This window comes from Lagopus leucura, unplaced genomic scaffold (genome assembly GCF_019238085.1).
Source record: "Lagopus leucura isolate 7727_CA_CO unplaced genomic scaffold, USGS_WTPT01 Super-Scaffold_100017, whole genome shotgun sequence".
In the NCBI taxonomy this organism is placed as follows: Eukaryota; Metazoa; Chordata; class Aves; order Galliformes; family Phasianidae; genus Lagopus; species Lagopus leucura.
The window spans coordinates 9,486,644-9,500,114 of NW_024962271.1; the positions used below are offsets into that span (position 1 = coordinate 9,486,644).

A 13,471-nucleotide genomic window follows, 5' to 3' on the forward strand; every position below is an offset into this window, starting at 1 on the left:
GGGCCAACAGGAAGAAACTGCAACACAGGATGTTCCATACTAACACAAGGAAAACCTTCGCTGTCAGAGTGACATAGCTCTGGAACAGGCTGCCCAGATAGCCCAGGGAATCACAGAATCACCTTCAAGGTCATCCAGTCCAACTACCCACCTATCACCAATAGTGCTCACTAAACCACAACCCTCAACACAACGTCCAAACGCTCCTTGAACACCTCCAGGGTCGGTGACTCCACCACCTCCCTGGGCAGCCCATTCCACTGCCTGACCACTCTTTCAGAAAAGCAGTATTTCCTAACGTCCAGCCTAAATCTCCCCTGGCGCAGCTTGGAGCCATTAAGTCTCCTCCCTCTGCAAAGAAATTCGAGGCCCTCCTGGATGCTTTCATGTGTGATACTGTAAGGAGCTTGCTTTAGGAAGGGGTTGGACTCTGATCTCCAGAGGTCCCTTTCAAACCTTACATTTCTGTGATTCTGTGATATCTCCATAACAATTTGACTAAACAATTTTATAACAATTTAAAATAATGTCTGTAAATGAGTCTGACAAGCAAGGAAGAAAAAATGTTCTTGTTCCATTTCCAGTCATATTTGCTTTGCCAGACAAACAACAAAATTTGAAATTTCAGTTTTAAACCATCATCTGCGATTTGTGATACCTACAGGAATAGAAGAACAGCACTATCTTAGGCTCACATCCAGCGCTGACTAAGGTTCACATGTATTTCACTTAGATTTACTTGTCCATTATTTAAATTTTTTTTTTTTTTTTTTTTTGAAGTAAGAACACTGCAGAACAGCAAAATCCCACTTTTTACCAACTTTGCTAATAAAAAAAAATAGTAAAAACCAACAGCATGGAATCCTACGCCTCCCATACATAGACATAGCCTGGTTAGGGGATTCATCCTCACAAATTATCTGTCAGATAAAGATTTAGAAAAATAGATTAATAATAGATGCTGATAGAAAGAACTTCCTTATTACATTATGTAAGATAGAAAAACGTACATCCTCGGTGGCTTGCATTATGGTTTAAAGACTTCAACAGGCAGTTCTAGAATTAAAAACAAAGCATACTTACTGAGGCATTGTATGCAACGGAGAGAAATGAAATAATTTCATCACTTAAATGAACACAGGATTTTTATCACCTAAATGAAAACTGGATTTCAAATGCAATGAAATCCACAATTCATTGGGTCAGCACTGTGCTGAAGACAACTAAATCTTGCAGATGAGGAGGGAAGTGCTTATTGCATTATCGCTGAATTATAGAGGAAGCATTGCATCAACTCATTGCTGGGTAGCGCTTAGGAAGTCCTAAGAAGAGACAAATTGAGAGATCAAAAGCTATATCCTGCTATGAAGCTTAATGCAAAATTCCCATGGATGCCAATAGATAACTCTCTATCACAGTGTGGCAGGTTTGGGGCCAAAGGCAGAACTACTAATGATACCTGGAAGATGATGTCAGCTTTTGAGATTCCGAAATTAAAACACTTCATAATTGTGACTACTATGAGAGAACCATGAAAACTTTGGTTACATTCACAAACTGCATATAATGAGGCTTTGTAAATTAACGTACAGATGAGATGTTTCACGTGTCTGATCCAGACAGAAGGTAGTTCGTGTATGATTTCACATACTTTCCACTGTCACCTGCCACCTTCAGCAAAATCATTTATCGTCTCTCACTCTACCAGTTTATTAATTTGATCAAGGGCAAAGGATGTGTAGCATGTTTCATCAGTTAATAAAGTTTATAAAGCACTAGGGGATCTACTTGGATGAGAATCATCACAAAAAATGCAAGACTTAATCAGACCAAAACCAGCTGCTAATGTCAGGGAGATGTAAAACTCATTTAGGAATTAGAAGGGGTGGCTGAGCAAGCAGACAAATTTGAAAAACTGTGTTAGGAGACATAGATACAAAGACTTCTAACCTAAATTAAGGTCAGGCTTTTAAAGGCTTAGAAAAAAAAATACTGTGAAATGTATCTGAGTTGAGTAGTTGAATGAGTACTCAGAAGCCATGAATGTGCTCTGCTGATTGTTAAGAATTTACAAATGAGGGAATGAGAGGTTCCATTGTAGAATATTTGAAACAAATTAAACCTTTAAACATTTGAGTTCTATCAAAATTATAAGCTAGGAATGAAAACAGAGGTGACAAAATTAGCAAACTTGGAGTGTTGCATAATGCAATGATCATTGAAATGCAAGCTAGTCTGAGCAGACACACTAGAGGTAAGGTTGTTTATTCAAAACCCTTCTGGACTAGTAGACACACACAAAAAGCAACTTAACAAAAACACATCCATATGTAACAGCATTTTCTTAATGTCAGTAAAGCATTAATATTCAAGAAGAGCAAGCAAATGAAGACACTAGTTTTACTGCACATCATACATCCACTGATTTAGGTGGTTTTTTTGGTAAGGAAAAAAAAGGGTGATGTAACCAGTGTAATTACAGTGCCATCTAGTGAAGACGAGGATTCTGAAAGAAGATGGCTGATGGGAGAAACCCCTGCAGACCACACCACCACCACCTGCCCCAGGAAGGGGAAAGATGCTCCAATGGGGCCCTGGTGGCTAGGTAGGCCATCCAGCTTCTTGCTCAGAGTTAGGGGACCTGGCTCAGAGGGTGATTAGAAAAACAATTCCATTCTTGTATTTGGGTGAATTGCTGCTCTGAATATCAGCAGCATTCATTTAGCACTTTCCAGTACCCACACCCAATTTCCATCCACCCTGAACAAATACAGACAGTCCAGTTTCACCAAGAGTGCAGTGGAAACACATCCTCCCAGCAGGCCCATGGGGGCCTCACTCTTGCTTGCTTTACCCATCACAGCTCACTTTTTGATGTTAGAGCCCTGCAGCCTGAGAGATACAAGCAATGAATCAGACTACTCCTCTTGAAACCACAAATCAGGAATGGTACATTTTCTCCCTCCTGCCTACACACCAGCACGCACCCCCACACTTCTATTTTATTTTATCAGAAAAGTAATTGATACAATTGCTACCTGCCTAACAACCACACTGTATGCAGAAATGTTTTCTATATCAATTTACTTCCTTAAAGTTTTTCATGGAATGATAGCTACATAAAAACAATCTCTAGGTCCAACATGGCTTTGCCAGATGAGCCCAACGTCCAAATGCCAAAATAATAAAAGCAGATCTGTGGGATCTGTCTATCCTGAGCTGGTCAGAGACTTGTTTTAGGCTCTGCTCAAACTGTGTGAATGGCTCTTACTGGTGGAGATGTGCCGGCTGCCAGTGAGCACTGTGATCTGCCCTGCCTCATACATGACCAGTCATGGCATATTCCATGCAGAGCTGCAGGGAGAAGGCATAGCAGTTCCAGAAGCATCTTTTCAGCAGCTGGGAATGCCCAGCATAGCTGCTCTTGGCTCCAGTGTGTCTGAATGAGCAGCACAGAGGGATAAGGACTAGCTGCAAGTCTGTGCTGCTCTTGACTTTGGCCATATCTTTGTTTCAGCTGCTCACTTGTTGGACACAAGCAGATTTATGAGGTTCATACTCTGAGTGCATGTAAATTGGATTTGGGCACTTGAAACTACCCTGTCTGGATCCAGGGAGAAAATCCAGCTTTTCTGTTCTTCCACAGCTCCTTCTACTTAGATGTCAGTATACAGAGGTCCCAACATAAATCCCAAACCCTTTGTTTCACCACTTATGGTTCCCTGGAGTCATATTACAATAGCTTTGATTAAAATACAAACCAAGTGAGTAATTGCAGGCTTTTTCATTTTACAGTGTCAGTTTGTCATTGTAATGGATATACTGGAACATGAATGTCTCTTAATGAATTAAAGAAAATGCATATTTAGAAGGACTTAAAACTGCCCATGACCAGCAACCTCATACACAAAAATGAAAGAGGGAGAACAGCTACTCTTGTCAGTGATGCAAACTCCCAATAAAAACGAGGGTTGTATGTCCCACTGACTGCAGCTATCAAAGCGCCCGATGGCTTCAGTGAATATCATCAAGCAGAAGTTTTGTGTGCTTATTTTGAACTGGCCCTTCCATCCAAACGTCATGCTGCATAAAGATGGGGAGTTTTGAAGTTTTTTTTGTGTGCGAGTGTTTGTTTGTTTTTACTACAGTTCAACAGAAAATAGAAAGGAAAATCCACTGTTAATATTGTTTGTCCCCTTCAATCTATAATAGGAAACAGAAAAACCACAATGTCACCATTATAGTCATGCCACAGAGTATTTATGCATCCTTGTCAATACTGTTAGCTATTATTCATCAAATAATATGTACCGGATTAAACTGAATTTGAAGTAGAACACCACTTTCCCCTTCCACTTTATGCAGGAAAATTACAGGCATATTTGTCTACAAAAAGTGATAAAAGCAGAAATGAATGCAAATTTCATCCCTTTTAGGGAAGTCATTTCCAGGCATGTGAAAAGAAACAGAGAATTAAGAGGAAAGACTAGAAACATTTTTTTTCTACAAAGCAGGAGCACTTTTCCCTGTGGCCCCATTGTTTCTTGGTACAAACAGGATTCCTGAAGGCTGCTGGTTTTGGTGGGTACCACTTTGCCATGGCAAAGCACATTCTCTGGCTGAAAAAGGCAGACATAACAACACACTGAGCTGTTTTATGCAGCTGTAAGTCTTGCTCAGACTTCCTTGGCAATTTGCCACACTACACTGGCAGAATGACTCCAATCTTTCTCCTGATTTTAACTTAAATCCTCAGATGTGACAAGCACCTGCAATTCGTCATGATTAGAAAGTGGAAAATATTCACTACCTCTTCTATTCCAGCCCTGAGTTTGTAAGCTTACTCTACAGACTTCAATAGTTTTTCTTAGTGTTCATACACTGGCCTTTTAGAAAAGCATTCTCCATTTCCGAGAGACCCAGCTCTGGCCAGACACAGGCAAACAGCACAACAGGCAATGGCTGGGGAAATGGGAAATACACATTTATGCTCTGCATCTTCTGTCTGTAGAGCTCCACCTGCACAGACTAAGCATACTCCATGATGATGTCCTTCTCCTACTTTCTTCCACATTCAAAACCCTTCTCTTTGGATTTCCAGCTCTTTAATAGTGTCAACACCTCTCCACTGTAGCCCCAAATTTTATTTAAATTGCTATTTACTCACACTGATGACTAAGTTGAATAAGACTCCAATTCAGCAAGCACTTATGCACCCACTTCATTTGAAGTATGCACGTGGCCCACTTAACCTCAGTGAAGTACAGCAGCATGTGGGTAAGTGCAGGGTAAGGACTAAGGCTGAACACAAAGTGCTATTACTGGGTACTGCCATGCAATCATATGTAGCATTGCTTTACTCTCGGTGACAAAACTTAATTTGTTGTTTCTCCACAGGAACATCCGTACGCACACCTCTCACCCTTTTACGCCAAGTAAAACCTCAATGCAGCCTGTACAAATGATCCCTTCACAAACAATAATTTTATAACTCCTGCAAAAATATCTCAGTCCCCCAATCATTTTTATTCGGCAAATCATTTATAAGATATGCAGAAAATAAATGTACTTCAAAAAAGATCTACCTTCCTTCACTTGTATTTGGTTTTCTGCTAAAATCAGTGTTTTTGTTTTTTTTTTTTTTTTGCAAAAGCAGTATGTTTAATAAGTATAAATTGACTCTACTTCCATTTTTTAGCAGAAGAATGTATGTTAAGAAATAAAAAAGCAAGCAATTGTTCCTCCTGCTTGCTATTCATTGCTTGAATACTAAAAGTCTCTTTATGAATAAAACGAATTGATGTTCTTGTCAGCAGCAACAATATTTACAGAATGTATGTTACATTAAAGAGGAAATTGAAAGTAAAGATGTGATTTCACTAAAAGAGACATTGAAACATGCAGACAATCTCACCCTTGCAGTCTGTTCACCTTTTGTCAAGATTTGTTTTGCTTAGTATTCATAAACCTTTTGTGTTTGATGTTCACTATTTAAATCAGTTATTATCTGTCAAAGTGGGTATTCACAAACGTGTAATATGAGAAAGAAATAAACAGAAATTACTGTAAAGCATAACAAAAACCTGGGATTTTTCATAAGCTATAGAAAGTCTACACTACTCAACGGAGGATTTTTTTTCGTAGGAAAACAGAAAATGTTCTGAAACTGAAATACAGAACTACAACATCTGATCAGATTCACTGAAGTGTTTCTGTGTAGCTCAGGAACTACTACAGGCTCCATCAGTGCAGCAGCTCAGTGCCAAATGCCGTCACGAAAATTGGCGGAGAGCTGATCATAGTGCAGATTACAAAGGTCACATCAGAATCAGTGAGCACAAGAGGAAACGCCATCTGACTAAATACAGCTCCGTGATTTCAAGCTACTGATGGGGTTTTATTCATCCCAATATTCTGCTTGAAAAAAAAAGTTCATTTTTCTTCAAGTAATTCCTGAAGTTGTGAAAGAAGAAAGATGCACTCAGCACAGTTCTTAGAGCGAGTAGAAAATGGTCATGTTGTAACTCACTTATAAAATCCAGATCATGTCATCCTACTTCCCTACACCGAAACACCATCCACCAAAACATATTAGAAGCACCCAGTTACAATCTAGCTATTTTTGGTGTTGTTTTCTGTTTGTTTGTTTTAAACAAAATCCAAACCTCCTTTCTGAGAAGCCCTTACTTGCACTCTGACCAAAGGAATGGGGCTGACAACTCCGGAGTCAGAGGCCTGCAAGCACTGCACGTGGCCAGCAGGGCCTTCTCCACCAAGGAGCCACCAACCCTCTGCAAGGAAGCAGGGAGTTGGGCTGGGAGATTCTCTGGCAGCCATGAACAGACTGCACAGATGGAGAGAAAAAAAGGAGAAAAAAAAAGCATAGAACAGAGACTTCTAAACGAAGATTTTGAAATGAACTGACTGACTTGCTGATACAGACCACTTAACAGAATGCACATGGTACATGTTAACAAGATACACTCCTGTGTAACCAAATCCCTTCACTCCCCAACACACCTAAGGCACATAACAGAGCGTAGCGAGTAAAATAAATGAATGAGCAAAACCAAAAAGATAACATCAAACAACCAACCAAAACAAAATACAAAAACCAACCCACAACACTAGAGAACGAAGGAAGGTGTGTTTAGTTTTCTTTTTGTTTGCCGTACGATTTCACCAAAAAAGCTATCTGATGAAATGCTGCAGTCTTTTAGAACATTCTAACTGCAGAATGTAGGCAGAGGGGCCATGCATGAATGGAGAGATGATGCCTCAAACAGGTTTTTCTCTTATGATTACATTCAAAGCAGACAATTATGCAAATAAAAAGAAGGAAAATTCCATAGAGGAAAATACTTCTCTCTCATAGGAATGAAAACTGTATTAATCACACGGCTCTGGGGAACTTGGCACGGAGCACTACTAGTGACAAAAGGTATAGAACAAACCAAAAGCATTTCAACTGTCATATACATCCATTAATACTCTTTTCTCCTAAACGCTACATTTCTCATTTCTTTCCTCAATGGTAGAGGAAAATGGCTTATGGGGAAGAAAGGAAGGCAAAGAAAGCAAATTAAATGCAATTCTGACAGGTAGGCAAAAAGCAAGGCGTATTCAAGCCAGGACAGCTTCAGGGATCTGAATGGATTTATATTATCTAATAACGGAAGTACTGTGCCGTGATTTTGGATAGATTTGCTGAAAAGGATATTCCCAGAGCTGAGAGAAAATGCATGGTTCCCTGGAAATAAGGATATTGTAATAAATGGTTCTAATTTGTTCTTATGCCGTGGCTGCAAAATTCTCTATTTAACAGTGAAAACAAGACTCATGACGGGGTTTTCTGTATGTGTTGGTTATTTTATTTTGAGGTTTTGTTTTGTTTGTCTCTCTTTTTTTTTTATAAGAATGCCTCAAAACTTCATGCTCTTCAGCAGGCACTTTCCAGAACTGACACTGGCAGGCTTACACCTCTCTTGGCAAGAGTTGGTAAACTGAACTGATGTCTATGACACTCTCCCTTCTGGCTGCGTAAGCCTAATGGAAGCATGAAAGATATTAAAAAATGCCACTTTTTACAATAAGTCTGCACTGCAAGAGAGTCAAATGGCCCTTGACTAGAAAGATAACTAGAATACCATCAGGAGGTGAAGGTTAAAATTCACTATTATATGGAACTGTTGACACCAATAACTCCATTTTAAAAACCACTCTGTTCTACCAGCACTTTTGACACTACCGTTATGGAATTCTGCCTTCATCTTTGGTTTCTCAAGCAATGCATTCTACTTCAGACTAAAGATAGATGTCTCTATATATTCTCTCATCCTTGGCCCTGCCAATACACCCAGACCTCTGCATCGGAAGAATTCATTCTGCACATCAAATTTGGCCCTTTTTTACATCTGGTCTTCTGCAAGTCACGCTCTCATCACTCTGGTAGCCCATCCCTATTGCTGCATGCATACCAATACTTGCGACTGAACCTATCATCTCCTTCCTAAAAGAGCTCTTCTTCACATTACACTGTAAATCAGGACAGTGTTTCTTGTGTTTATACAGCCATCTCCCTTTCATTTGCAGCTTGCTTCCCCTATACTTAACAGAACTACTTACCCAACAGAAGCAGCAGAATAGCCATTCTCAAAAACTACATAAAATCCCCAGAGACCAGTATTCTACCCAGTGACAATGGAAACACTGTTTGCAGGACTTTCCACACAGCCTGGGAAAAAATGTATGCTGTCCAAGAACAGAGCAACAGAGCTTCTAATTTAGGAACGTGTGTTTCTGTTTTATCAAAGCCAATATCTGCTTTATAAAAATGATTCCCCTCCTACCAAGCTGCTGACCGGTATATTCTGTTTCTTTTCACTAAAACTTGGTATCACACTGTGTTTTCACATAGAGATGAAAATTGGAAAATAGCTATACAGGCTTATTCAGTCATCTTGACAATCCGTCATTTTCCTGTAATATTTTAATCAACTTCCCATACTTCCAACATTAACAACTTCTGACAAACATTTCTTCTCCCATGAAGATAACATCCTCAGAAATGACCTCACACTATGTCTGAGGCTTGGAACATGAATTTGTTTCCTTTTATCACTTTATACTAAAAAGGAAGAAAATGAACCGTTATTAAAAAGGGCTTTCCATCCCTTCTTTTTAATTCTCCTTAGGAATAACAGTTTCTTTTTCTTTTATCTCTTCATTCTGAACTACAGGTGCAGTCTTATATTGCTTGCTGATGCCTTTGAGAATAATATTTTTAGCTCAAACACAGTCTTTAAACCAATGAAAATGAATGAAATCAGTATATGCTGGCAGAATAAATTAAATAAAATAGACAATAAGACAATTCTCACACATTTTTCTCTGTACAAAACCATCCCTATTCCGTGTCTGACATTCAAATAAACAATTTTATCCCACTAAAATAAAAAGTGATACTTTCATTTTTTTCTGTTAATTTTTTTCTCAAATGACAATATTCAAGAAAAAAGCGCAATACTCTATTTTCCCATAGAAAAGGAAAGCAGAGGATTCTCATTTACAGTTTAAAGAACTGTACTATGTTAAAAATATTTTCTAGCACTGCAAACTGAATTTCTTACCCATATACAAAACAAAGTCAACTGTGAAAAAGCAACTCACAGTGCTGCACAGATATGTTTCTGCCTTGACTGTGGTATTTCTACGAGTAGAAGTTTGCACACATTCTGACTAAAACATGAATAAAGACCTCCAAATTTCCGATAAACTGAGTAATCCCCAAGAACCAAAGCTGAGCATACATACACATTTAAAATGAGACACTGACTATTCAATAACTCTGCCATTCGTTGCCATTTGCTTTCACTCTAGATAAAATTGGGCTTCGTGCCAGTTCTTACTGTTAAGCGTTCAGCATCGCCTCCAGCATCCTTGCTTATAGATTCTAAAGTGTGTTATGAAGCTTTCCCAATTGACCCGCAATAAATAAAAAGCAAGTTGACTCAGAATAAAGGTCAAACTGCATTAAAACTCCTTAGACAGATAAATAAATTGCAAAAATGAGCTTTTTGACAACTGCTATTTCTACAGTACCAACAATCCAATCTGTGCGATAGCCATAAATCCAACTGAAATTAGGTTCTTTAGGAACAGTAAGGTTGCACTACTGCCATTAATGGTAGCACACAGCAGACCTAGGTCAAACAGTCCCAAAGCATTCTCTACTGTTGCCTCTCTCTTCTGTCAAATAATCAGAAGGGAAGGGGGGTTGTGTGCCTCTCAAGAACTCAGTTTGTAATTGGGGATGGGGGGAGAAAAAAAAAGTGGGGATTAAGGACCAAAAAAATAAGGAAAGCTTTCAGACCTGCTTTCCTTTGCTCCGTGCTCCTTGCTGCAGAGAACTGGGGGCTCTGTGCTGGGCGCTGCTGCACGGCGTTCATTGCTGCCAAGTAGGTAGCAAAAACAAACCAGGAAATGTATCCCAGCAACAACAAGATCAATGGCAAATGCATGTTCACTTGTAGGTCTCTGAATAAAACTCAGACCTGAAACACACCTCCTTGTGGATGGTAAGTAGTGTTTGTGATAAGATTTTTATTTTTTTATTTTTTTTACTTTTTGATGGTAGTTGTCCTTACAAAGACCCATAAGAAGCATCTACTGTTTAAGATGATGTTAAATATGGAACATGAGTGAGCCCATGTTTTCCTCCTAGGACTTAAAACAAATTAAAAAGAAGTTTTGTCCTATTTTTTGTTTTAATTATAATCATCTGCTCCCCAGCAGGTAGAAGGACACTGCCTGCAGGAGCCTTTCTGTTGGCTAAAAAACTTGTTTTATGTAATAAGTTTTATAATTAGAGAGCTCTTTGCTATTTAAAGGAACTCATTACTGCTATGTTGCGCTGATTGATCCATACTCTCGAAGAAATTTAAAATTTTTAAATGCATTTTGTGAACCACATAGAATAAAATTTTCAATATGAACGCCGAGAAAATGTAACAGTTGTCTTCAAACTCCAGTCCGTAATTCTTTTTTATGCAAGTTTATGCAAGTCTACATGGAACCAAAAATGAAAACATCAAGTCATCCATAACACTCTACTGCTTGTTAGATTTCCAATGCTATCACAATGGAAGGGGTCTGTTTGATCTAGTAAGTACTCATCTCACATTCTGTGATGCTTTCACATGGTCTTGCAATCAGACAAACAAGTTCTACAGAAGTTCAGGAGGAAGGAAAAAAAACAAAAAACAAAAGGTGAGATTCCCCTGGATGACTTCATCTCATGCAGTGCCACTGCTCTTCTCCCTGAGGTTTCCCAGGTTGTTATGTCCACGAAATCCCACTGGTCATATGGAAAGATTCTCTTCTGATATGCAGTGGAAAAGAAAATCATCTTTACTAATTATTAATGATTAGCGCAGACTTGAAACTGCTGCAGAATGAGTTACTACTAACGTTGTACTCTCTGCCAAGTTTTCTCATGCCTCAAACAGAACTGATAAGTGATCCAACAATTTCTAATAATGAAATGTGAGGAGGAGGGAGAATAATGAGAGAGAGATGACAAAAGGGTGGACAACAATTTCTAATAATGAAATGTGAGGAGGAGGGAGAAGAATGAGAGAGAGATGACAAAAGGGTGGACACATGTCAACTGCTCAAAGGAGTTTCCCTTATTCGGGTATACCTCAAGTGAAATTCTGCCTCCAGCGAGGTCAGCATACAACTCAATGAGCTCAGCAGTGTCAGTATTTCAGCCTTGACCTCCATCCTCATGTGCTTCTAATAAGCAGTTTGTCCCTTTTTCTTTGACCAGCTCAGGTGCCATTTAATTTCCAAGCCAGCTGTAGCTCATAAGCTGACCCCATTCTTCTACATGTTGGAAACAAAATTGATTCTTGCACTGCTACAGCAATCCAGTCTGGTATTTACAGGCTCTATTACAGTGCCAGACCATTTTATACAAACTGAAATGACATCACCAGTAACTGAAACTGATTTTTTTTTTTTTTTTTAAACAGAAATCATAACTATGGCTGGTCCCGTTCACTTGGCATTAAAGTACAAAGTAGACCTCAGTGACAGCTGGGTCAGGCCCTAAAATCATGCAGGATGCTTACACAATACTTACAAGGAAATATGTATTTCAGCTTGGACATTTATAAGAATAAAGGCAGGTCACCACACCAGAAGGCATGAGGACTGCTACTCTGCTCATACACTTTTGTGAACATTTGCTGGGAACTTCATGTGGACAAGTGATCTCTTCAATTTATTCAGAGAATACTCACGCTATGCTCCCACAGTCTCCTATCAGCATCAGCACAACGAATGCACTCTTTCTGAGCAATTCCTTCAAGATAATGAATATTTGAAGGTCTGTTTCCCTACTCTGTTCTTTCCTAATTCCATTTTTTGAAGAGGAGAGGATTTTGCTATTTCAGTATTTACTCATTCTTTTCAGTGCATTAAGTATTTTAAGGCTCCTCTTTCCTCCTTCCACACAAATGAGTATTTAACTTACTTTGCTTTAAGAAATTTATTCCCTGTCTCAAGCTGTGGAAACAACTCCTTTTGAGAATTATTTTTACCCTTCTTGGTACCGGTGATTTATTTTTTAATTGCTTCCTTAGGTCAGGATGCTGCCACCAGCGTGCCTACATTTACCATGTGCATTACTTTAACCTTTTTTAAGAAGTTATATGGAAAACTACTTTTTTTTCTGCTGGAAGGGGAAGTCAAGATAGATAGAGAAATCAATTATTAATCAGTATTAACCTGAAATAAAACAAAACCAAACCGACAAGAGGCATCTTAGAGACTCAAGTGTTCTCAAGTGAATTAATTCCTATCAGCTAATATTCTTCCAACAGACTCTCTCCCAGATAAATAAAACCACACGGAGATGGACACCCAAGTCCTCAGAGCTGCTGAGGTCCCTTATCTTCACGATAAGAAAAAAACACACTGGAGTTGTCAGAAAAAGGAAAAAAACATCTCCAATGTGACACAGAAAAGATCTGTATGAAAACAAAGATGATAGCAAGATCTGCCAAATGTTAAACTCCAATTGATCCCAACCTATTGGTCCATTCCTTCAAATTTCACAAGCTATTTACAAAAGTAGGGGACTCTAAGCACGATAGAATAAATACAGATTTCAGTAGGTGCAGTAAATGCACACTTTGTTATTCCCTGCATTTTTATTAACAAATCTGAAGAACACACGTGCAAAAACCCTAGAAAAAAAAACCACTAGTTCTCAATCCTACACATTTATTACACAGATAATAGGAGAGAGCTCATAATCATCCATAAACCGATTTATGGCATCTGCTAAGAAGCAACATACTGAGAAAAAGTCAGCCCAGAATTGCTGTGTAAATGTGATCTGCTGATGTTATACTTACTGTGTTTTATGTCCACAAAAATGAACCGACCAAAACAATCACTGAGA

The 13,471-nt window shown here is 38.8% G+C and overlaps 1 long non-coding RNA gene across 1 annotated transcript in view; it reads right to left on the reverse strand.

Moving 5' to 3' along the window:
* Positions 1 to 10,439, reverse strand: part of LOC122183325 — a 125,361-nt gene extending 114,922 nt beyond the window's left edge. The window contains exon 1 of the long non-coding RNA XR_006180227.1: positions 10,373 to 10,439. This is a non-coding gene — a long non-coding RNA (uncharacterized LOC122183325). The remainder of the gene's footprint in view (positions 1 to 10,372) is intronic.
* Between the last annotated feature and the right edge of the window lie 3,032 nt (positions 10,440 to 13,471).